This window comes from Telopea speciosissima, chromosome 4 (assembly GCF_018873765.1).
Source record: "Telopea speciosissima isolate NSW1024214 ecotype Mountain lineage chromosome 4, Tspe_v1, whole genome shotgun sequence".
Taxonomy (NCBI): domain Eukaryota; kingdom Viridiplantae; phylum Streptophyta; class Magnoliopsida; order Proteales; family Proteaceae; genus Telopea; species Telopea speciosissima.
In genome coordinates, this window is record NC_057919.1 from 52,849,818 (window position 1) to 52,876,099 (window position 26,282).

General features: G+C 41.0%; 1 non-coding gene across 1 annotated transcript; it reads right to left on the reverse strand.

Annotated features, from left to right (window-relative positions):
• Window positions 1-3,811: 3,811 nt before the first annotated feature.
• On the reverse strand, window positions 3,812-3,894 carry TRNAL-UAA. Its single transcript has one exon. It is a non-coding gene; the product is annotated as a tRNA-Leu (tRNA).
• Between the last annotated feature and the right edge of the window lie 22,388 nt (window positions 3,895-26,282).

Sequence of the window (26,282 nt, forward strand, 5' to 3'; positions counted from 1 at the left end):
AGGTACTTCATTATATAAAAAGGGTATTTTTGAGTTTTAATAAAATTCACTCCTTCCACGTCACCACTTCACAATAATTCACTAATGGATTGGATGTAGTGTTAATTAATTTTTGAAAATATGGTATGTAGGGTTAATTTTTGAAACATGAGGGAAGGTTCTTAATATTACGTTGAACCTCCAAAAATAATGATCCTTCCGAATGAAATGATAGATAAGTTTATTTCGAGCTGAAATTTTGCTACTTATGGTGCTTGCGGAGTCATGTATCTCATGGATTCACCTACGTACAACAGCAGGTTGTGAAACATTAAAATTGTGCATCAACACTCGGTGATGTAATTTGTAATCTTGAGGTCCTTCTGCTAAAAAGGGCCAACATGATTGAGGCTAAACCAATGGCTACACCAAGCTCCACGACATCACTGGTCCCTAGTAACAGGTCAGCATTTGAGGATCCAACAATGTACAGAAGCACAGTTGGAGCATTACAATATTTGACCCTCACACGGCCAGACATTGCCTTCTCAGTTAACAGGGTCTGTCAATTTATGCATGCTCCCACAACTGATCACTGGGCTGCAGTCAAGAGGATACTTCGGTATTTAAAAGACACACAATTGACATGGGGATTCATATTCGGCCATCCCAATGCACCCAGCTCTATGCATACGCAGATGCAGACTGGGCTGGATGCCCTTATGATAGAAGGTCTACAAGTGGCTACTGCATATATATTGGTGACAATTTAATATCGTGGAGCTCTAAGAAACAGCATACGGTGGCTAGGTCATCAACAAAATCGGAGTATAAAGGTGTGACAAATGCGTCAGCTGAACTACTATGGCTTCGGCAATTACTCCTTGACCTTGGTATAGAAATCCCTTCACCGATGCTTTATTGTAACAATATTGGAGCAACATATCTAGCAGTCAATCCTCTATTCCATGCGCGTACAAAACACATCGAGATAGACTACCACTTCATCAGAGAACAAGTGGCATCCAATCGTCTATGCATACGTTTTGTGCCAAGTCAAGATCAATTGGCTGATATCCTCACAAAGGGCCTACTAGGACCACGATTCAAGCTGCTGCGGGACAAGCTCACCATGCGCAAGCGGTCGTTTCGCTTGAGGGGGAGTGTAAAGGATAACTCAAATTTGAATTCAAATATTCAAGTTTTGAATACACCGTTGCTAGAGTCAAGGACGGTTGGGGATACTCCATCTCTTAAGGAAACTCTAACTCCTACAAGATAGGAAGAGATACCTTATCTTTTGTAACAAAGTAATCCATTGTATACATTTGAAATTCAACTATATATACCACTCCTTATCACAAGAAAACGATAAGGAGAATTCAACCTCAACCATAACTCTTACTCACTGACTTCATTTGTGCAAAGTCCTCCTCGGTTCCGCAGTCTGAGCTGTTATGATTTGGATGGGTTTAATTGAGGAACAACAGTCAATCGAATCATAGGGGGGTTTACATGCGCTTCTCTTGGAGATTTCCAGAGAAAAACAACATTTTTCCTGGCTTTTGGTGATTCTGAGTGGGGTGAAAAACAACATTTTTACAAAGGAACAGGGTGAGATGCAGGGCTGGTGTCGCAGGGCAAGGTCGCGGAGGGAGGCTGTGTGACCAAATGGAGGTGAGGGGTGGGGGAGATTGGGAGGGAGTGTGGGGCGGGCTGCAGTATGGGGTTGGAGCGGTAGGGATGAAGGAAGAAGGGTAAAAATGTCACCTCACTACCCTTAAAAGGGTAGTTTGGACATTTAAGATTTTTCTAATCCATGACATCATCACCAAACAGTGACTGACTAACGGACAAAGACTACTAGTAAAAAATCTTAAAATTCAGGTGGTGTTCAAGTAATAGTTTCAAAAGTTGGGGGTGTCAAGCAATCGGGCCATAGTACAGGGATATACAAGTAATTTACCCTAAATCATATTTGATCCTTTTCTTTACAAATTAGTAAAAAGAATGCGGGATCTTTTTATTAAAAGAGAGAGAAAAAAAAAAAGGCTTAATAAAGCATAAAAACAAAATGAGTGAAATTATGTCCACAGATTCAGTATTGGTTGGAGTGTCAACTAGGGGTGCACGTTTGGCCCTGTCGGCCCGAACCCGCCTTGGCCTGCCCTGAGCCCGAACAGGGCCTGGGCTACGATTTCTGGCCCTGAGGGCGGGTTAGGGTAAAAAATTCCTGACCCTGAGTCAGGGTGGGTCGGGTCGGGTCAGGGTTGAGACCTAGGGTCGGCCCGACCCTGATTTTGGCCCTGAGTTTTTTGCCCCGATTTTGGCCCTGATTATGGCCCTGATTTTGACCCTGGTTTTTTTTGGGCTTAAGCAAGTGAAGTCTTAAAACGAGTGAATCTCATTCCCTTAATCTCTTCGTTTCCCATTCTATTCGAACCCTAGCAGCCGCAGCCTGCCCCCAAACCCCAATCATCTTGTGATTCTTCTCCATCTCCGATCTACGACCGCCGGCGAATCTTCCTACAAGACTTAAAGCCTCAACTCTTCAACGGTGACGGTGACGGCGACAACGATAACTCTTTTCCTCCTCTTCTCCATCTCTGTTCGGTTGTAGCGGCGCCAACCCGATTCCTCCTCTTCTTCTCCATCTCCGTTCGGTTGCAGCGACGACGACTCTGTTCCTCCTCTTCTTCTCCATCTTTGTTCGATTGTTGCGGCGACAGATTTGTTCCACCTCTTCTTCTGCATCTTTGTTGTAACTTGTAAGTTCACAACAACAAAAATAAAGATAAATTCACAGAACCAGAAACCACCACAACACAACTCCACCGTCTATTCATCCCTCCCCTGTATTTATTGTCTGCTGTCTAGAGATCTCAATTCCCCCACATGCCCTTACTCGGTTACTCTAGTTTGTTGTAGTTATCTTGGCCATGACTGGTTACTCAAGTAAGTTTTTAGATTATTTGTTTTTTTATTATCTTTTTAATATGAGATTAAGAGTCCTAAATTTGTTTCCCTACATTTTTCAGTGAGTGGCTTTTTCTCTTGTGAATTATCTTCCCTTGCTTCTACAATTTGATGACTAAATAGTCTTTAGAATCCTTAAAACGTTTCTTATTTTCCCCTCTTTGAACATGGGTTTTCCTCTTCTCCAATTCTTCTCTCCTTTTATCAATGCTTTTTGTTTTTCTTTTTGTGTGACGTTGCTGTTTCTGTACAATTTTATATACTTGAAAATGGTTTTGATGGTGTTCTAGACTTATTTTTTCTGTAATTATTGATTAATTCTTTTTTTTTATTTTTATTTCTCCATTCTTTAGATGGTAGGCTGAGCATGGTTTTGAGACTGTGAAGGAAGCTCTTGTGGTCAAAGTGAGAAACCCAACCAGTTGTTCATGGAAGCCATGTTTTTCCTTGACTCCTTTGTGTTGGGTTTTGTGTCTTTAAAAAGCTCCAAAAATCAGTTCCTATATATAGGAGATGGAGAACCCATGAGAAGAAAACATTTCTAGCTTAGCAAACAGAACAATTTATATGTCAGGGTCAGGGTCAGGGTCAGGGTCAGGGTCAGGGTCAATAGGCCAAGCCCAACCCAATCAGGGCCAATCAGGGCGGGTTTGGGCTGGGCTTGGCCCATCAGGGTCAGGGTCAGGGTCAGGGTCAGGGTCAAGGTTTTTAGGCCCTGAGTCAGGGTTAGGGCGGGTCTGGGCCTTGCTAAGGGGACTCAGGGTTGGGCTAGGGTTTTAAAAAGCCCCCTGTTGCAGCCCTAGTGTCAACTATATCAAGAGGACAAAATAAGAAATAAAACCGATTCATAAGAAAGTGCTGGCTATGGTGTTCGAACCCATGCGCACTTATGTGCAGAAGATCTTAAGTCTTCCCCCTTAACCTCTCGGGCAAACCAGCTGGAATGAAGGATTTTGAATATAAGTTATTAATAAAAACATACTTCTGTCATCTCATGGGTCTAACTTCCAAGTATTGGTTTCTATCCAAAAAAAAACTTCCACGTTTTGGTAGTTTTTTTATCCAAAAATAAATAAATAAAAATAGAAATTTTTTTATTAACAATCATAAAGGTGTCAAATAATTTGTACCTTACTTTTTTTTCCCTTTAGAATTATACAATTTTTTCTAATGAGGATAAATATTGTCATTTTCAAGTGTACTCAAAATATGTGCATGACAATTTACACATTTTGTTAATAACATAATGATATGTTATTTTCAAATTATTTTGAAAACCTTTTTATACTCTTGTGTCCGATCCTTATGGAGTAACAGGAAAAATACAACCTATAAATCCGGCGTGGAGCGTGGAAGGTTTTGATCCTTTTGTTTGGGAGGAATAGTCTCTCATCATATTGCAGTAGGGACATGGGCATATTAGCGGGCCTATTCCATCTTAGTGTCCGACTGCCCCGATGTAACCTTAAAAAAATTTTGAGAATACAACAAGGGGCAATTAAAAGATGATGTCCAGTTCTAAATACACCTATAGAGGTCTCTCTCTCTCTCGTCTTATTTTCTAATGGAAGATTGGTATCAAAGCCAGAAGAGAAAAGATTGCTATAGTAAGATACTATCTCTTAGTTTCACTCAATTCACACTGACCTCGGATTTTAGTCACTAAAGATTAAGGGCTTGTTGTTTAGAGGATTGATTCTTGTTTACAGAAACTAGAAATATAGAAATTCTACTATGGAAAGCCTATTTTAGAACTATTTCTAGACGTCAATGATAATTCTAGGTCCGTTAATAATTTTGAAGTAATACTTTTTAGAGATGTTGAAAATCAAGTTGAAAACTGGAGCATTCCTAAAGTAAATATTTATGAGGTATACAATAAAAGAAAATTAAGAACAATTCCAATTGTTATTTAAAAGACAAATTGAAGAACATATAAGTCGTAAATATAACTATCTCCATATTGATTTAGTTCAGATAGCTATTAAGCCCCTAACTAGTCTTGGTTTAAACAATTCAATGTTAGCAGTTGTAAGAGATGCTAGACATGTATTTTTAGAGATTCTATGTTTGAATTAAGAAAATTCAGCCTTAGTGAAGGGCTAATATATTTTAATTATTATCCAAATTTTCCTATGGCCCTAACGGACCCTAATATCCTAGAGGGTCTTACCTTGAACATCAAAATTGATGGTTTCAATACGATGCCTGGATCCCTAAATTTGGCAACTATTTATAGAGTATATTACAAAGTAATTACTACCTTAGCCCCGAACTCTAACAGAATTGAGACAAAGGTAAATGCAATACTTTTCTATGCTAATTAAGCTAAATGGAATGTAATGGTACCAAGAATAATCTCATGGAAAGATATTACTCTCCCAGAAACTTGGAACTTACATTCAGTAGCTAAACCCCTCCCATTAGAAAATAAGACTCTAGAGAAAATAGTAAAATACTGTAACGACGAAGAAGAAATACAATTTTCAGCTTTTAGAAGAACAAGAATACTTACTTGTCACCCTTCATCATCAAGGGCTTCATGTTCCTCAGTTCCACAAACAGAACATGAAAAGGAGAAGGATCATTTTATCCTTAGAGGATCTAGACTATCAAAATCACAAGTTCAACATCCATGCTATAGGGTCGAAATTCCTGAACCCAGTGGTACTTGTCTAAATCAAGAAGAGACAGAATTTATAGTACGCATATGCGTCGACATGAACTTTCGAATAAATGTTCTACAATTAGAAAAACCTTTCATCATCAATAAAAAGTATCTTAAAAAAGACTTCTTTTCAAATGAAAACAAGCAAAACCGTGATTAGGTTTTGATGTGACTTTCTCCTTAGGAAGTGGTATCTGATATCAATATACTTCATCCTAGAGTGCATGACTGGATTTTTGGAAATATTAATGGCACTCATACTGTCACTCTGAATGCCAAAGTCTGCTATCTGGCGTTTCATCCAAAGTACCTGAGTACAACTAGCCACTGTTGCAATATATTTTGCCTCTGCTATAGACAATGACACTGACTCTTGCTTCTTGCTGTGCCAAGAGACAAGACTCTTGCCCAAGTAAAAAGCTCCACCACTGGTACTTTTTCGATCATCAACACTACCAGCCCAATCAGCATCTGAGAATGCTATCAAAGTGAAATAGCCTGTCTTAGGATACCATAAGCCATAAGTCATTGTACCCTTAAGATATCGAAAAATCCTCTTTACTGCTTCAACATGAGACTTCTTAGGACAAGCTTGAAACCTTGCAACCAAACAAGCTGGTTGTTGAATATCTGGTCTTGTAGCTGTCAGGTATAATAGACTTCCAATCATGGATCTGTAGAGTGTTTGATCTACTGCAGGTGAGTCATCTTCTTTGCTGAGTTTACAACCCATTGTCATAGGTGTGCTCACAGGTTTGTTGTCTTCCATTATGAATCTTTTCAACATTTCCTTGACATATTTAACTTGGGAAACGAAGATCCCACTATCCTTCTGATTCACTTGCAAACCAAGAAAATATGTTAGCTCATCTAACATTGACATTTCAAACTCACTTTTCATCCTGTCTGCAAAATACATGCATAACTCAGTACGATGTCCACCGAAAATGATGTCATCAACGTATACAACAACTATAAGCTGACTGTCATCCTCTGCCATGACATATAAGTTGTTGTCCACCATTCCTTTCTTGAAACCCAACTTTTGCAGATATGTATCTAGCCGTGAATACCATGCTCTTGGTGCTTGCTTTAATCCATATAGAGCCTTCTTCAATTTGCATACCATATTTGGACTGTCACCCAATTGAAAACCATCAGGTAGTTCTATGTAGACTTCTTCCTCAAGAATACCATTTAGAAATGTTGATTTAACGTCCATTTGGTAAACTTTGAATTTTTTATAGACTGCGAATGCAAGAAACATGCGAATAGACTCAAGTCTAGCTACTGTTGCAAAAGTCTCATCAAAGCCTATGCCCTCAACTTGAGCGTAACCTTTACACACGAGTCTGGCTTTATTTCTTACAACCTTTCTGTCTTCATTCAACTTGTTTCTAAAGACCCACTTAGTACCTATCACATTCTTGTCAGGTGGTCTTGGTACTAAAACCCATGTTTCATTTTTCTCTATCTAATCCAGCTCCTCATTCATGGCTTTGACCCAATTCTTATCTCTACATGCTTCTGTGACTGACTTTTCTACCTGCAATAGCAATGAAAAGGTTTCCTTCATCTTTATGGTTTGAACACCTTCTATTGGATCTCCAATTATTTGCTTCTGAGGGTGATCTTTCTGCCATTTACTCTCTTGTGATCTACCACTACTGGAAGAGTCAATGTCGATCTGTCTCCTGCTCATCTGTCACTGGAGGTGGCTCCTCTAGTGTGCCAATAACTTCATCTTCTTCTACAAGCTCTTCAAAAAGGGGAATGTCTATAGCACTATTTGTAGAAGTAATTCTCCTCTCATCGACCATGACGTCTGAGCTTTCAACTATCTTTCCAAGTCTTTTGTTGTAACATCTGTAGGCTTTGCTCTTTGAGGGGTAACCTAGGAACGCCAGTTCCATTGAAGGAATATGAAGAACTTTCTTCAACAACTCAACCACTTTGTATCCTTGCAACATAAAAGAAATAATCTCTTTCAACACTGGTGGTGACATTATAAGGGTTATCCCGTAAAGTCAGAGGGACTCGCTTCTTAGAAACTCCATTGAATTGACATAGGTGAGTCATCTCACTTTCTCACTCAATCCTCCTATTTCCTTGTTGGACAGGATTTTCCAAACTATACATTGAACCAAAATGGTAAATGCAAAGTGACTAATGTACGACCAAAGGATCATCAGAAACTTCATTGAGCCCTTGTCGTAATTTTGGTATCTAATGGGGAAGATAATCTGTATGATAGTAAGTGTATATATTGTTGTGGATGGGTTGTCATTGTTGGCAACCATAATGGCAGACACACTATTGTATCAGTGATAAGGTGGCTAGATAGTTGATGATGTGTTTAGTCAGCTCAGTAGTTAGTGGTTGGAGTATGCAATCCATATATGGTACAGTGCCCTAGCAAACTCACCAAGTGTGGTCTGCATATATGGTTCCACATGTGGTTGATGTTGAGAAGAACTGCCACATGTCAGATGAGGTGGCACTTGGTTTGACATGGTACATAGAGTGGCATTATGATTCAGCATAAGAGTGTACAAATGGATGTTAGATGGTAGCAAGATAGGCCAGCTACACAGCTCACATGGCTACAACATGGTTGGACAACATCACAAGGGACACGAGGCATAGCCCATGGCAGCTCAAGGCATAAATGGACCATGGCAGCACTAGCAACACAATGGCACGACCATGTGTACATGACAACCAAGGCTCTGTGCGCATGACAACATGTGGCAGAGGCCCTGATTGCAGGAGTCCATGTCATATGAGTTGGTCCAATGAAAATGAAAAATCGGCTAAGTATGGAGAGTTCTTCAAAGTGTTCAACCCTTTGTCCCTAATGCATATGTATCCTCAGGGGTTAATCTCTAATTAAGGAATATCATCAGGGGCAAATTATAAATGTCTGTTGGTCCCAGGTTGACACTGAGAGGGGGGATGAATCAGTGTTCTCAAAAATTTTCTAACTCTCACGATGTTAGGTATGGTTGATTTGCATAAACACCGACTGGCTGGGGCACCCTAATTTACCAGTATATAATTCGTATGCACACGCACCTCACAACCACTGTGTGGCTAGGCCTACCAGGTAGTGCACACCCACTCTGCAGAACAAGACACTTCAAAATCCATAATAGCAACCACACAAAACACAATATGTACGTGGTTCGGCAATATGCCTAAGTCCAAGGGGTAATACCCTAATTAGGGTTTCATATTATACCCAATACGCTTCACTATTTAGATTGCTACAATGACCAAGGAGCTTCTACCCCTATTACAAACCTTTGCCCCAATAAAGATTCCTAGGGCCACAACCCTAACTCTATCAAGCCCCCACTTGATAGCCCTTACAATGATATTTGATAAAGAAATCAAATCCCCTTCCCATACATTCAAGATTGTAGGTCTTTTCAACAATAATCCAAACCTAGAATCATAAAATAGGGATTTGTACACTGGGATAAAATAGGGATTTGTACAATGGGTTACCTCAACCTCAATAACTCCACATGGAAGAACTGCAGATGACGTTCTTGTCCTCACATACACCTTCTTGCAATTATAGATGATGTAGATCGATCTTCTTCTCCAAATGCTTTTAGAGATCTATTGATGTTAAAAAATCAATGTTTTTTCACTCACAATGGCCTCTCACTCTTTTTCTTTTTCTTCTCCTTTCTTCTCTCTTTCTCCACTTTTTCGTTTTCTGGACAAATGCCCAAAAAGAGCCCAAAAACCCTTTTAAATACCCAATTATCAGGTTACAATTCGCCGCCAAACGGCTTGCCATTTCATGATCCGGCATGCCGTTAGACAAATGGGTGTCCTCTGTTTCCTCTCTGGAAGTAATCTGGCGTGCAACTTTTATAATTCAGTTGCAATGCCGTCTCATTGTTGCACATTTCAAAATTCGATCGCGATGCCGTCTCATCATTACACATTACAAAATTCGATCGTGATGCCGTCTCATCGTTGCATATTTCAAAATTCGATCGCGATGTCGTCTCATTGTTACACATTTCAAAATTCGATGGCGATGTCGTCTCATCGTCACACATTTCAAAATTTGGTCGCGATGTCGTCCCATCATTACCCATTTTAAAATTTGATCGTGATGCCGTCTCATCGATACATATTGCAAAATTCGGTCACGATGCCGTCTCATCGTATAATTCCAAAACCTTTTCGGTCACGATGCCTTTGCCAAGCGTTGCTCAAAACCACAAACCCTTGCTGAGCGTTGCTCAAAATCAGAATCCAACGGAGCATCGCTCAAAACCATTACCCCATTTGATTTGTTGATCACCCATTGTCATCCAATCCTTGGATTGCCCATTGTCATTTGAACTGCTGATCGCCCATTGTCATCCGATCCTCGGATCGCCCATTGCCATTTGATCTGCTGATCACCTATTGCCATCCGATCCCTGGATCACCTGTTGCCATTTGACTTTGTGATTATACGCTGTCATCCAATCTGTTGATCGCCCGCTGCCATCAGATCTTTGATCCCCGTTGACACTCGATCCTCTAGATTTATTGATTGAGCACCAGTTGCTACCGAACGATTTATCAAGATAGGTTTTATCGTTCAAAACAAGAGATTTCATCAGATGGTTTACCAAGATAGGTTTTATCATTTAAAATAAGAGATTTCATCAGACGGTTTGCCAAGATAGGTTTTATCATTTAAAATAAAAGACTTCACCGAGCGGTTTGTCGAATTAGGTTTTATTGTTCAAAACGTCGTCAGACCAAAGTGGCGATAGTAGTTGCTCAACCCGAGGAAGTTTACCAAAAGGTTTACTAAGGGCCCTTCGTCGCCTATAAGCAAAGCAACGTTAGTAGTTGCTCAAAAGACTAATCGAATGGTTTACTGAGACGCGGTTTTAATCGTTCAACTCCTCCACCTGTGAGCAAAGTGGCGATGATGCATGCTCCTGGTGACAAAATCAAGCAGTCTTTTATCTTTGTCCTTCGGCTATTGGCACAAGTCTCGGCCAAAGAGGGGCAAACTATAGACGTTGGATTTTGCCACCCCCCAGCGATGACGACAATCGGACGTGAAAGACTGGCAATGCCCTTTAAATACCCTTTCCCTTCGGAGTGATTCGGACACCCCCTGTTCCATCTCGTTTCCACCTGTGGTCCCCCCGCACTCCAGAACGATCCTACATGATGCCCTCGCCTGGAGCCCTGACCCAGTGGCATCGCGCGAGGCCGCGGCACTGCATGGCAGCATCGCGTGCGGCCATGGTACTACACGACAGCACCATGCCTGGCTGCGGCCCTGCACGGCAGTATCGCACTTAGCAGAGTCATCGCATTGGGGCGCGGCACCGCCAGGTACCCCAACTGCAATTTTTTTGATTCGGCGACGCCGTCAATTTCGTCGTAATACCGCCAAATGAATTTTTTTGCTATAAATAACCCCCCTATCCCTCATTTCAACTGGTCTCAAGTTGAGGAGAGGGGGGGGGACCCCCAGAGCTCCAATTTTCAGTTTTTTTCCTTTTTTCCTAGTTTCAGGGGTCCTGGCCTTGTCCAATTTTGAGCTTTCGAGCCTAGTCCCTCTGTCTGGAGTCTGGGTCCTTTGGACCCACCTTTCCTAACCCATTTCATCCCAAAACCCCGAAGCCTCCCATGGAATAGTCACCCTACCCAACGTATTAATTCCTAGTTTCTGAAGCGCTTTTCATCGCTATCATTCTGTCCGAGGTCCTAGTACCTGACACCCGTGCGCCGTTACTCTACCCGATATTTGTAGAAGCCTAGTTTTCAAAGATTTCTGACTCTGTTATTCTGTCTGAGGTTCCAATACCCGACACCCGTACGCCTTTACGCTGCTTGACATCCGGGTAAGTACTCTCCAAATGTTTTTCGACGTTGTTATTCTGCCTGATATCCAGGTAATTATTTTTCGACGTCGTTACTCTCTCCGACGAAGGACAAAGCCAGTCTGTTGCCTCCACGCGAGCTGGGGGGATGCGATTCATCATGTATAACTGCATTGGTTTAAACGCATACATGTATTTAATCCTTTCATTGTATTTCAATTCTGTAACAATGTAGACTTTTAAATTCTGACTGTGTAGTATACAGTAGTTAATTTAATCAAGTAGTTTGTGCATCATTTTAGCCATACATGTGGAAATAGGACACTATGAAGGAAGAATATTTGAAAACCAGCATTTAGTAGAAAGATCGGTTTACCAGGGCAAGGTCGGTGCCTAACACCTTCCCACTCTCGTAACCTAACCGCTTACCCCGAATCTCTGACCAGACCAAATGAAGTCCTGTAGCCTTTCACAGGGCCACACCAACGGGTCCTAGGCCCTAATCCTAGGTGGTGACTCCATTTCATTTAATTGTATGACCCCCATCCCCTGATAAATTGGCATATACCCCTTCGAGAGAAGATGCATTCTTTCTCTCTCTCCAACCAAGGAGCATAACCCCAAAACCCCCTCTGAGTTGTGAGAAAATGCGCAGTTCTGGGAACGGATCCTCACAGGGTGCATGAAATTAAAAGAAATATGCCAACCTATATGCATGGTGTGGGGGATGAGAGATATGTAAGAATGACTATGTGACAAAAATCAAGGGAATATGATGGACGTATACATAACATGTAAAAATATGAGATATTCATGGTAGGAATACAAGCATGGGAATCTTAGGCTAATGGACATGGAATTCGCACAAGTATGCATAAGCAAAAATAAGAAGAATCATACGAGATGCTAAGTGGGTTAAGGAATATGTGAGATCACCATCTAAAGAGATGGGATCACGCACTTTCGGAGATGCAAAATGAAATGGGGGAAAATCGAGTACATCGTATGAATGGAAAATAAGAAGGGGCTACCTATTAAAAGAAGCTCAAAACAAAGTGTGGAGGTTTCCCTTTTGTAACTCAGGAGTTTTGTACATAGAGCAAGTAACGCCGCTTGAAAGGCTTCTCTTATCTCTTCATAAGCGAATACTTCATTTTCAAGCCGAGATTACCGGATTGGTGTCTTTAGGCTTTGATCTTGAAGTCTCAATGGATTATAGTATATAAGAGATGAAGGGGGTAGTCGGCTACAAAGCTCTTGAATATAGGCTAAGGATGGGTGTAGGGGAGCATTGTCTTTGAACTGAGGCTTAGGCAAAGCTCATAGAAGGTGCATGTAACCCCCTCAATGTGAGAGGGGATGTATTTATAGCTGTAAAGGGGTGTGTGCACTCCCAAATTCATGTAGGGTTGCTAGAGCTGATTCGGATTGTCCAAGGAAGTATTTGTGCATCGACAGTAGGTGTAAAGTCAAGGTTATTGCCAATGGATGAGTAGCATGTGTTTTATTGCCTCAAGGAGTGTTTCTTGGGGCCTAAGGGAGCCAAGATTGAGATCCAAGGTGTCAAAAATAGGCTGGGATGCGAAAAGAATTGCAATCGGAGCAAAATATGACAAGTTTGGGCTTCTCGGATTTGCAGATATTTGACAGTGAAATTGCCCGAGTCAACATTGAAATGGATAGGAATTGACATCGAGTAGTTATCGATGAACAAGACTTGACAATGAGGGTTGGTGTTTTACTGTCGAGTGCCATTGACTAAATGTCGAAGTGAGTTAGACAGTAAGGTTGTTCTGCTCGACAGTGAGGGGTATGGCTCGATGTCGATGGAAGGTGGGTTTGTTGGATATATTACATATTGATGTGTGTCCATCAAACCCAATTTAATTTGATTAAATTAATTAATTGATTTACTTATATTATGTGCTTGTCATAATTGTTATTCTGTGCAACTGCCCACTTTATACCGTTTGTTGTTCACAACTTTGGACAAAGTTGGCCAATCTATTCTATGGTTGTCGTATTGTACATTCGTTCAATAGGGATTGTGCAAAAAATGTTAATATGGGCACATCTACTTCTGAACATTGATCCACAGAGATTCCTGGATTATTCACCGCCATGTTTTGATATGTGACGAGAATCTCTGGTAGTTACTTTTTCCATACCTGAGAGATACTTGCTATTTTATTCGTGTTGTTTGCATTTGTGGTGAGTCAATGGATGATGTCTACCAAAAGGACTGCCTATATATCTGCCACTCGGTGTATGCAATCCGGATAGTAATAGATGTGATGCTCAATAGGGTTTCCACTGCCCTTATAGGGAGAACATCCAAAAGAGAGTTGTCAGATTGATTGTGCCAAATCTAAGGCCTTGGTATTTACGAAGTGTTTGCAAAAGAGAATTTTACTTTATTATTATTAAATTAAATTATTTTAAAAATAGATTTCAAATGTTTTTCAGCCATTCAAAGTCCTAGACACTCTCGTGATTAAATATAGTAGATCGGAATCGTGGCGGTGAATTTATTCCATGGTTGTGGGGGTCTATTATGGATGTTAGTAGTATGGGGAGTAAGTATAATAAAATATATACGGATTGGAGTTTTTAGGTTATAGCTTTTGTAGAGATGTCTTTTTATGCAATTAAAGAAAACTTTATTGTAGAGATTTCCTTATGTGTAAATATGGATAACTTAAAGGGCCACCCTTTAGGATCACACCACTTGGGCGATTTGAACCGTTAGCTTGTAATCTCCAAAATAAACATTCTCTTTAAAAGAGAAGGCTTGGGTCAATTTTAATGACTAATCGTTAGTTTTGAATTGTCGATAATTTTGGAGAGTTGAGAGTTGAAAAGAGAAGAGCCTCCTTCTTCAACCTCAAGCTTTGACCATTGGAGAGCAAAACAAGCTTCGGTGTTCGTGACCTTGTGCTCCATTCTTTTGGAGGAACACACCACTTGTGTGTTCTAGGTGACCATTCCATCCCTATCAAGGTTATTATGATGTTCATGTATTCAATGAGATCCTTGTGCTTAAATTTTTGAACTTGATTTTGAATCAATTTGCTTCCGCCGCTGCCAATAAGGTTCAGTGTTGATTCGGGGACTTTGAATGTCGATCCAAGTTCCAATGTCGATAGGGAAGAACTAGGTTGGTTGGGCCAAGCTGGTTCCAAAGGGTCTGGGTAAGGGCTAGCCTTTCCAGGGGTTATTGGAGGACTTGGAGGCTTTGGTTTGGGCTCCAGCAAGGGGGATAGATGATCGATATATAGATTCGGACAGTGCACACTGACGCTACATCCACAGATACACCAGTTCTAGGCCTTGGAGGGTACTCATCATCGTTATGGAAAACCTACGGGGGAAGGATAAAATGAGGTGTCTATAGATTAATCATAGAGGGTCGGTCAGGCTAACCAAGGAAGGCATGCTGGAGCCAACTAGTTTTCTCCAACAACTCAATGGATGTATCGTGAGAAGAGATTAGAAGGCTGCACCAGGGATACATCTACTGGGGATTGTAGTAGTGCCTTCTTACTTAGACGTAGTTTTGTTGTTAGATGGATTAAATAATAAAACTGAACCTCATGCATATAGGATAATGTTTTGTGTTGCATCTGCATGCCTGGTTTATTTTTCATTCATGGGCTCATACTCATGAAATCTTTGTTTTTAGATGATTTTGAAGGTACTAGTTTACAAATGGACGATGAAGCTGTTGATGGAACTGTAAATCTTCCTTACTTTACAGTTCGGTGGCAATTTTTTGATTATCTTATTTTTACTTCTGTCGGAAGTGTCATTATCAGGATATTGTACTTTTGAGCATAAAAGGATATGTATATATATTATAACACAAGATCTTTAGGATTTTACTATAAATTACATAAATTATCCTTTGGGTAGTTCAAGTTTTCCGTTGCACTCTGATGTACATTTATTATCCTTCTACCCTCGTTATGTGGTTTGTGACATATAAGTAATGCTTCTGAATCTTGGAGAATTGGCGGATATTGTAGGATATCCGGGTCACTAGTTGAATCCTCTCAGGGGGTGGGTTGCAAGTGTGACATACTTAATTCTATTGATTTTTAGGGTCTTGTTGGGCAATTGGAGCATTCTGGAGTTGTGTTGTCATTGTTAGCAATGTTTCTAGACATTTTGATGATGAGGCAATGGTTTTCGGTGAGTTGGAAGAGTTAAAATGGTCAAACAGGCTTCTACACAGTGTCAAGGGTAATTTGGTCATTTGATAGGATTAGAGTGGCATCCGAGTATGGAGGATGTACATTGGCAGTATTTTGGGTCCCTAAAAAGTGTTTGGCAAAGGCTCAAAGCAGCAGGTGAAGGTTTTGTACATCAAAAGCTATGATTTCATAGGATCGGGTAGTAGGGTCCAGTTTGAAGCTATTTTTTGAAGCATTAAAGGCTGAAATGGGTGAAGAAGTCTTCACAAGAATCATTTTGTCGAGTCTTAGTTCCAACGCAATTTGTTTCACTTATTTTCAATGTCAGACGAAGAAGTTATGGAGTTTTTCGTGTCGTTGCACGAAAACAGAGCGAATCTAAAGAAGGATGTTTTCTCCATACTTAGCCAAATTTTTTGGCTTAACTTTAACGACCATTCTATAGACAGTGATTTTCCTTTAATTTGATAAAGTTCTAGAATCTCCACGAGCGTCAGATTAGCATCTAGTGCAAGATTCCTCTTGGACATCACGGATTGATGCAAGATTCTTTTTAAAAAAGAAGGAAGAGAGAAAGGAAATAAGGGATTTGGTAGTGGACTGTGACATCAGCATGAAGTCACCTCCTATTTCTAACGAAGATGGCGTTGTGAATTTCTCTGACATGTGTCCTCGTTACACATGGTTTTGTCACGAAGAATGTAGTTATTTACGATTCTGCCACTGGTTACTAGTTTTAGAGCATCCAACTTTGGAAGGCCGTATATTTGCCATCCAAAGTTAAAATGGGATGAATTTTTTTTTGAAATTGGGTAATTTTTCAAGATAAAGCCATTGGAAGAAGTTGCAGCACCGTTTGAGCACAGAAAGTTGATGATATCACTATTTTATGCTCAATGACTCCGTATTGAAGATGGTTTGAGTAGTGGAGTGTACACAGACACAATTTCTAGGCGTCAGAGGCTTCATGATTGTTGGATTACTCTACAAGAGGTAATCCTCGATTGTAAATCCCCATAGTGAGTTTATAGGTTGCATGTTTAGTTGAAAAAAAAAACTAGTTTGATTGTAAGCCAATATTGGCCATTGCATTGGGGGATTTGGTTATGTTATTTGCAATTAATTATTGTAACTCTGTCAAGTGGGGGCTTGTACAAAGATTGGGGTAGTTGCCCTCGTTTGTGTGATTGCACAAATTGAAGCAGGGATTAGGAGTTCCTGGGTGGTTATAGCCATCAAAATTTGAGTAGTGTATAGGGGGAATACGAAACTCTATACGAGTAGTCCTCCGTGGACATAGGCACTCTGCCCGAACCACCTATATTTGGTGTTCTGTCTCGCACTTATTTTCAACATATATTTGAAGTGTGTGTTGTACAGAGTGGAGGGACACTGTCTAGTAGACCCAGCCACGTTGTGGTGTGTGGTGGACGTGTCTGTGTGTGATTGGTAATTAAGGGACTGCCTCGGCCAATCTTGAATTGTAATTGAGAAAACATCACCAGTGTGGTATCTATTAGAGATTGGAAAAAAGTTTTTGGTGACCCTGATTCACCCCCCTCTCAGTGTCATTCTGAGTTTATCAATTAGTATCAGAGCTAGGTTACTTTAGAGAGGAAACTTAACAATTTCAGGTTCGATCTGAGCTTAGTTGACAATGGCATCCAGTGAAGGAGAAGCATGTATGGGAAAATTCCAATTTTTTATGGGTCAAATTATAATTTTTGGAAGATCAGAATGGAGGCTTACCTGAAGTCTCTAGGTTATGAAGACTGGCTTAAGATATGTGAACGAAGGATCTTATGGAGCAGTGAAGACCAAAGGCACAGGAACTGCAGGAAACCCGGTGAGATTTATTAAGGAGAAATAGAGGGGCTCATAGGTTAAAAAGATTGTCAAGAAGACAATTGACGAAGATGGGTTTACTTCAGTCAGTTATCAGAAGGTATGAGGTTCTTGGCACCGATATAGCTTCAGAAGGTACTACTATGGGTGCAATAGTTATGGGCACAGAGTAACAGATTGTAAAAGACAGTCCAAGCCTACAAAGTTCACAAGTAGGAACAGGTTTGCTCCCTTGGCAGAACAGAAGGTGGAGTGTTACAGGTGTCACAAGATGTGACACATTGCCAGAAACTGCATGACTATACTTTCATCCCAGAGGCAGCCAAGAGGAAAACATAATGATAATCATCCACCCAAGCAAGGTCACAAACAAAAGGCAAGAGAACCTATTACCATAGCAAACAAGGCTGTATGGGTGGAGAATAGACAAAAAGGGACTTATGAATCATTGATTGTTCAGACAGCTTTTAAAGCACATAGCAGATCATCACCGTGGATTCTTGATAGTGGTTGCTTCACTCATATGACAGGAGACAAGGGAAGGTTTATGAGTCTGGATTCATTTGAGGGTGGTTCTGTCAGGTTTGGAAACAATGATGGGGCAAAAATAGAAGGCAAAGGCACAATGAAGTTGGACATGAGAAATGTCAAGACAAATAATGTCCTATATGTTAGCGGTCTGACGCACAACTTGCTCAGTGTGAGCCAGATTTGTGACAGTGGAAATGAAGTCTTGTTCACCAAGGAGGGTTGTGTGATCAAGAAGATAAAAAATGGAAAGACTATGGCATGAGGAATAAGAACTACAGGCAATCTATATACCTTTTCAGAAGCACAAGAAGATAGATGCATGTTGGGACATGAAGATGAAAACTTAATATGGCATAGGAGATTGGGACACATCAGCTTCAAGAATTTAGCCAAGTTGAGTAAGAAAAAGGCAGTCAGAGATCTACCCAAAATCAAGTCTCCAACAAACCATGTTTGTGCACCATGTTAGAAAGGAAAGCAGACTAGGGCCACATACAAGTCAAAGGAGCATCATACAAGTAAGCCTTTGGACTTGATCCATATGGATCTATGTGGACCCATGAGAACTGAAGCAATTGGAGGTGAAAGGTACTTCATTCTATTCATAGATGAATGTACAAGGATGAGTTGTGTCATGTTTCTGAAGGACAAAACAGAGGCCTTAGAGTGTTTTAAGATTTTTAAGAATAGAGTGGAAAATGAAACAAAAAGGACGATTAAGTGCCTCAAATGTGACCAAGGTAGGGAGTTTACTTGGAATTTATTTTCCAATTTCTGTCATGAACATGGGATCAGGATTCAGCATTTTATAGCTCATACCCCTCAACAAAATGGGGTAATGGAAAGGAAGAACAAGACCATTCAAAAAATGGCAAGGGCAATGTTGACTGAAAATAATGTTGCTAGGAGATTTTGGAAATAAGCAGTTTTTTTCTGCAGTACACATCCAGAATAGGTGTCTGCTTAGACCAAATGAATCTAAGATGCCATACGAGCTATGGTATGGAAGGAGAGCCACAGTGAAATACCTTAGGGTATTTGGGTCTAAATGCTTCATCAAGAGAAAGGAAGATAACCTTGGAAAGTTCGACGATAGAGCGGACGAAGGAATTTTCTTGGGGTATTCTTCAAAAAGCAAGGCATACAGATGCTTCAATAAAAGATTGGGGAAGGTTGTAGAGAGTTCAGATGTAAGAGTTGACGAACATTTTTCCCACTCTAACCAGTAGAGCCAGAAGAGCTAGCAAGCTTTTGAAGAGTTTGATGATGATACAGTTTTGGATGATGAAGTTGTGGAAGTTTAGAAGAATGATGATGATGCAGATACATATATTCTTAATACTAAAATAGTGACAGAGAGGGCAGACCTAAGGACACTCTAATACAGAAGAACCATCCTCCCCAACAAATCATTGGTGACCCAAGTGCTGGAATTCAAACAAGGAAAATAAAGAAGCCCAAGTAGATGTTTTCTTTGTTGTCACAAGTTGAGCCGAAGACAGTTGATGAGGCAAGTAGAGATGAGAATTGGGTCAAGGCAATGAATGAAGAGCTAGACCAAATAAAGAAGAACAATACATGGGAGCTAGTCCCTAGACCGGCAGATAAGAACATCATCAGTACCAGGTGGGTCTTCAGAAACAAGTTGAATGAAGACGGCCAGGTGGTTAGAAACAAAGCCAAACTTGTGTGCAAGGGTTATGCTCAGGTAGAGGGGATAGACTTTGATGAGACATTTGCACCGGTAGCAAGATTGGAATCCATACGGATGTTCTTGGCGTTGGTAGTATACAAGGGGTTCAAGGTTTATTAGATGGACATAAAGTCAGCGTTCTTAAATGGCAATCTTGAAGAAGAGGTGTACATCGAGTAACCAGATGGCTTTCAGATTGGTGAGGATCCAAATATGGTCTGTAGATTGAAAAAGGCTCTCTATGGCTTGAAACAAGCTCTAAGAGCCTGGTACTCCAGATTTGACACCTACTTACATCAGTTGGGGCTGCAGAAAGGCATGGTTGATAGCAACCTATATGTTATGACAGAGCATAGTCATCAACTGGTGGTTGTGGTTTATGTCGATGACATAACTTTTGGTAGACATAGTGATGAGGTGTGTAAGCAATTTGCAGAGAGGATGAAGACCGAATTTGAGATGTCCATGTTAGGAGAGTTGTCCTACTTTTTGGGTTTGTAGGTGAACCAGAAGAAAAATGGCATTTTCATTTCACAGGTAAAATATGTAAAGGACATGTTGAAAAAATTCAACATGGAGGACAGTAAACTGGTGGGTACCCCAATGGTTATAGGATGCAAGCTGAGTTCAACGGATGAATCACCTCTGGTGGATCAGACTTTATACAAGTCAATGATAGGTAGTCTACTGTATTTGACGGCATTGAGACCAGATATCTTGCAATCGGTTTGTTTAGTGGCCAGGTTTCAGGAAAATCCCAAGGAAACACACTTGTTGGCACTGAAATGGATTTTTAGGTATTTGAAAGGTACAATGGATTATGGATTATGGTACCCAAGGATAGACCACTTCACACTTACTACGTTTTCAGATGCAGATTGGGCCGGCAGTATTGATGACAGAAAAAGCACTAGTGGCAGTGCTTTCTATTTGGGGAAAAGCTTGGTGGCATGGCATAGTAAGAAACAAGAGTGTTTCATTGTCGACAATAGAGGCCGAATATATAGCAGCAGTAGCCAGTTGCACTCAGGTTATATGGATGAAGAGGCAAATAGCTGATTTTGGAATTGAAAGTGATGAACCAGTTGCTATCATGTGCAACAACATGAGCACCATCAACATTTCAAAGAACCCTGTGCAACATTCCAGGATCAAACATTGACATCAGGTATCATTTTTTGAAGGAGAAGGTAAGCACAAATGAGGTGAGACTTGAGTTTGTTCCTATTGAGGATCAGGTAGCCGAAATATTCACCAAACCGCTCCCTAAGGAGACATTTGACAGGTTGCGAGAAAAACTTGGAATTTGCATAGTAAGTGGTACAGGTGCAGGGGGAGTGTGTATGGACATAGGGGGAGATGTCATGTAGGAGGAGTCACGCTTTGTATTTGTTGTCAAAGGGGAAGAAGAATAAGAATCCATGTGTACAACTCCACAACTCAGAGTATGTCAGTGCCTCGCTAATTGGTGTTATATGGATGTGGGTTGCCAACAATTCCAAAGGGGGAGATTGTTGGGCAATTGGAGCATTCTGGAGTTGTGTTGTCATTGTTAGCAATGTTTCTAGACATTTTGATGATGCGGCAGTGGTTTTTGGTGAGTTGGAAGAGTTGAAATGGTCAAACAGGCTTCTACACAGTGTAAAGGGAAATTTGATCATTTGACAGGGTTATAGTGGCATCCGAGTATGGAGGATGTATATTGGAAGTATTTTGGGTCCCTAAAAAGTGTTTGGCAAAGGCTCAAAGCAGCAGGTGAAGGTTTTGTACATTAAAAGCTGCGATTTCATAGGATCGCACAGTAGGGTCCATTTTAAAGCTACTTTTAGAAGCCTTAATGGCTGAACTAGGAGAAGAAGTCTTCACAAGAATTTCATTTTGTTGAGTCTAGATTCCAACACAATTTGTTTCACTTATTTTCAATGTCAGACAAAGAAGTTATGGAGTTTTTTGTGTCGTTGCGCAAAAACAAAATGAATCTGGAGAAGGACGTTTTCTCCATACTTAGCCAAATTTTTTGGTTTAAATGTAGTGACCATTCTATAGACAGTTGTTTCCCTTTAATTTGATAAAGTTCCAAAATCTTCATGAGCATCGGATCAGCATCTAGTGCAAGATTCCTCTTGGACGTCGCAGATTGATGCAAGATTCTTTTTAAAAAAGAAGGAAGAGAGAAAGGAAATAAGGGATTTGGTAGTGGAGTATGACATCAGCATGATGTACCTCCTATTTCTAACAAAGATGGCATTGTGAATTTCTCTGACATATGTCCTCGTACACATGGTTTTGTCACGAAGAATCTAGTTATTTACGATTCTACCACTGGTTACCAGTTTTGGAGCATCCAACTTTGGAAGGCCGTATCTTGGCCATCCAAAGTCCAAATGGGACAAAAAAAGATTTGAAATTGGGTAAATTTTTTAGAGAAAGCCATTGCAAGGAGTTGCAGCATCGTCTGAGCATAGAAAGTCAATGATAACCGTTTTATGCTCGATGACTCCGTATTGAAGATGGTTTGAGCAATGGAGCGTACACAGACACGATTTTTATACGCCAGAGGCTTCATGATTGTTGGATTACTCTACAAGAGGTAATCCTCAATTTTGAATCCCCATTGTGAGTTTATAGGTTGCATGTTTAGTTGAAAAAAAATCTAGTTTGATTGTAAGCCAATATTGGCCATTCTTTAGATGATAATTTTGATTTGTCCATAACATTTGAAAACCATAAAGCTACCAAATGACATATATTTGGTTTTGTAGTGAAGCCTGTTTATAAAGGTCTATGGAAGGAAGTTTTTAGGTAAATGGAGAAGGAAGAGCTTTATATAGAGAACTCAAACAATGTGCTTGATAAATTTTGACAACAAAGAAATATGTATGGAAACTCTATGCTATAGTTACTAAACAAAGAATAATGCATGGTTACTCCAATGATAACTTTGGAAATGTAGTGAAACATCACCACAAATTTAATGTCTTTTTTTGTAGTTTTGTACTAAAAGGTCAAATTCAATTTATTTTTGTATATTATTACATAAAAAATAAAAAGGATGATTCATTCTATTATGGTGAAAGTTATATAAAAAGAATTTTGAATAGAATGAACCTAAATTGAGGAAAAATTATAACCGTCCAAAATGATGGAGGAGAAAACACCTACCTTAAAAACTAAATGGTCCTTGTAAGAGAAAGGACTGGGGTAACCATTCTTCCAACTAAAATTTTAAACATTTTAGGATTGGAATCAAAAAATAAGTTTAAAACAGTAAGTATATATAAAGAAGGAAACAATTAAGGGAGTGGGGTAGATCAATTGTTTCCTTCTTTATATATACTTATTATTTTAAAATTATTTTTTTAATTCCATCCCTAAAATGCCTAGATGTCATTTAGAAGAATGGTTGCTCAAATCTTTTTTCTTACAAGCACCATTCAAACATATATGGAAAACTCTATACTCTCTTTGGGTTTGGGGATTTTTTAATTATCTTTGTTTTGAGTTGCGAGAGCGATTCTTATATCTCCTTGGGTTGGGGTAAGATGGGTTATGCCCCCCCCGGTTGTATCTTTCTTATTTTAAATTATCTACTAAAGTTTAGGGGCTTCCCAGCAATATTCGGGTTTTATATATATATATATAATGCATGGTTAATACAATGATAAATTTGGGAATGTAGTGAAACATCACATAAGATTCAATGATTGTTTTTGTATATTAACAAATCAATAAAAGTGGAATCATTCTATATTACTAAAAGTTAGATAATAAAATTTTTAATTGAAGGAAACCTAAATTAAAGAAAGATTATGACGGCACCTGTCATTTAATAATAATGAAGGAGAAAACACCATCCTTAAAAACGGGATGGTCCTTGTACGAGAAAGAATTAGGGCAACCAATCTCCCAAAATGGCATCCTAGGCATTTTAAGGATGGAATTGAATAACAAATTTAAAACAGTAACTACACATATATATGCATAAATATATATAAAGAAGGAAAATGCTTTTGTTCCTACTTTATATATACTAACTGTTTTAAATTTATTTTTTGATTCCATGCATAATGATGAGTCATATAAATATCCTCCAATCAGTGGATGACACATGGACGGGGTTAGGCCGAACAGGAGTATCAAGTCGAAGAGAAACCGGTGGCACCCAGCTAGAGGAAACGGAGATGACACGTCCCCGAGACCACTTTAGTCGCCGACACGGCCGAGCACTGATGGCCAAACACTAATGTAGCCGAGCACTAAGTCGGGCCCACATTGGTCGACCACACAGCCAAGGTCACCAAGGATGAATATAAGGCCGAGCAACCCTATGGTCGGTCGAGCTAAGAGGGCCCACTGAGCCGAGCCTGAAGCCGAGGCCTCCCCGGGCAAACCCTTCGACACAACATACCCCACACCTGAGTCGACGATAGAGCCAAGCACCTCGGGGTCGGCTATCCGAGGCTGAGGTCCCTCCAGAGGCAGTGATTACGACTCGCCAAAATCGCAGAGCCACATCATTGCATCCCAACAATCATGGGATACTGATCAGGCCGTTATCCAACAACGGAATCGGATCTCGCTCCAATAAGGACTCTTACATTATCAAGAGTCCGACTCCGAGAATAACTCTCATCTTTGCTCTACGCGGAAGAGCCCAACCAAAAAAGAACTCTTACCATACAAGGACTCATCTTAGCCGCGTCAACTTCATCCTATAAATACCCAGGTATGGAGCTCAAACGCTCATCTCACTTTCACTAAGTTGAAACGTTGTTGCACTGGAGACCTGACTTAGGCATCAGAGAGTCTTTGGCCGGAGCCACACCGGCTCTCTTGTGTTCTCTTAGTTTTTGAAAGCTCATCCTTGGGCGAATCGGGCGACGAAGGTTTTCACACGCAACAGATTTGGCGCCGTTTGTGGGAACGTCATCAGCTAAACATCATCGTTTCTACCAATCGCAAGAGCTAAGATAATGGTCGTACAAATAAGATCGGGTCAGTACGATTCCGCCTCATGCGGAGATGAGTCGCAACCCGATAGACAAGCGAAGCACTCACCTCCCCCTGAGATTTCACGGTAGGGTACGACCAGAAGACCCCCATGAGGAATGGGAACTCAACGCAGTGCGAGCATCGTGGCCAACCCGATCCCACCGAGAGATGGAGGCAATGGAGGAAGTGTCTTGAACACGATGGCGGAGGGCCAGCCCCGAGCTGAGCAGACTCTGGACGGGTTGAATTTGCCGCCGCAACCCCCAGTGCCAAAAAATTTGGACCCTGAAGCCCCAGTGAACAATCGACAAGTCATGGATATTCAGTTGTAAGTACTCCGCACCAACGAGATGCTACATACCTTCATGAACCAGATGGCCCAAGGGAGGCTCTTGGGCCAACCGTCGGTCACACCACCATTAGCTCCCGCACTCGTCAAGGGAGACCCATAGCAAAACATCGGCCGACGCCGAGCTGTGCCGTGTCATCTTGTCCACCTTTCTAAAATACTCCTCCTCCACGTCCGAATAGGAGCACTCATCCGGATGATCGGGAGCGGCGCCCGAGCCCAAAGGTGAGAGTAGAACTCAAACCGGCAGCTTCGGTAGCTAGGAGATCGGTGTTCTCAGGTCAACTGGGGGAGGACTGTCAGCGGAGAGGGCGCCAAGAACAACGGGAAGACCCCAATGAAGGTTGCATCGCCAGACAAGGACAGAGATCCTGCCATAGTCCTTGGAGCCGAAGCCCAACACACCGAGAAGAGTAACAAAGAAGTCCCCATGGGTCTAACTTCCAGAGCGAATGGCAGGCGAGAAGGGGCGAAGCTGACTGACCAAACACAATGGTCGACCTCGGTTGGATGACCACGAGAGCCAACCTCGGCCTGGGGGCAAGATGGCCAAGCACCAGAAACCAAAGTGAAAAGGAGGTTGTGGGAGTTAGCCGAGTAGGTTGAAGGATTGAAGAAGCAAACGACCCCAGACGCCTATTCGCTGGTCGGGCAGCACCCCTACCCTCTGGAAATTATGATCGCGCCACTATCGATTGGGTTCAAGCCACCTCCCTTTGACCGGTACGATGGGACCATTGACCCGACGGATCATAACAACTACTTTAACGCGATGATGACCATGTACGAGGGAACAGAAATCATCTCCTACAGAGCCTTCCCCTCGTCTCTTAAGGGCGTGGTGACGTCGTGGTTCTCATGGTTACTAGCGAACTCCATCACAAGCTTTGCCCAGCTTTGTCGAGCCTTCGTCACACAGAGCAGCATGAAACACAAAAAGACGATGATTAATCTCCTAAGCGTGAAGTAAAAGTCTGATGAGTCGATCCGAGCATTCGTCTCTCATTTTAACAAGGAATCTTTGGATATCAAGGATTTGGATGAGGCTACGACACACACAGTGATGAGCAACGATCTCTCAGACATGGACCTCATCAAGGACTTAGCCCGAAAACCAACTAAGAACATGACTGAACACTTAGAGAGGTGTAACGAGTTTACAAACATGATAGGAGTGTTCCTAGCATGAAAAGCGAAT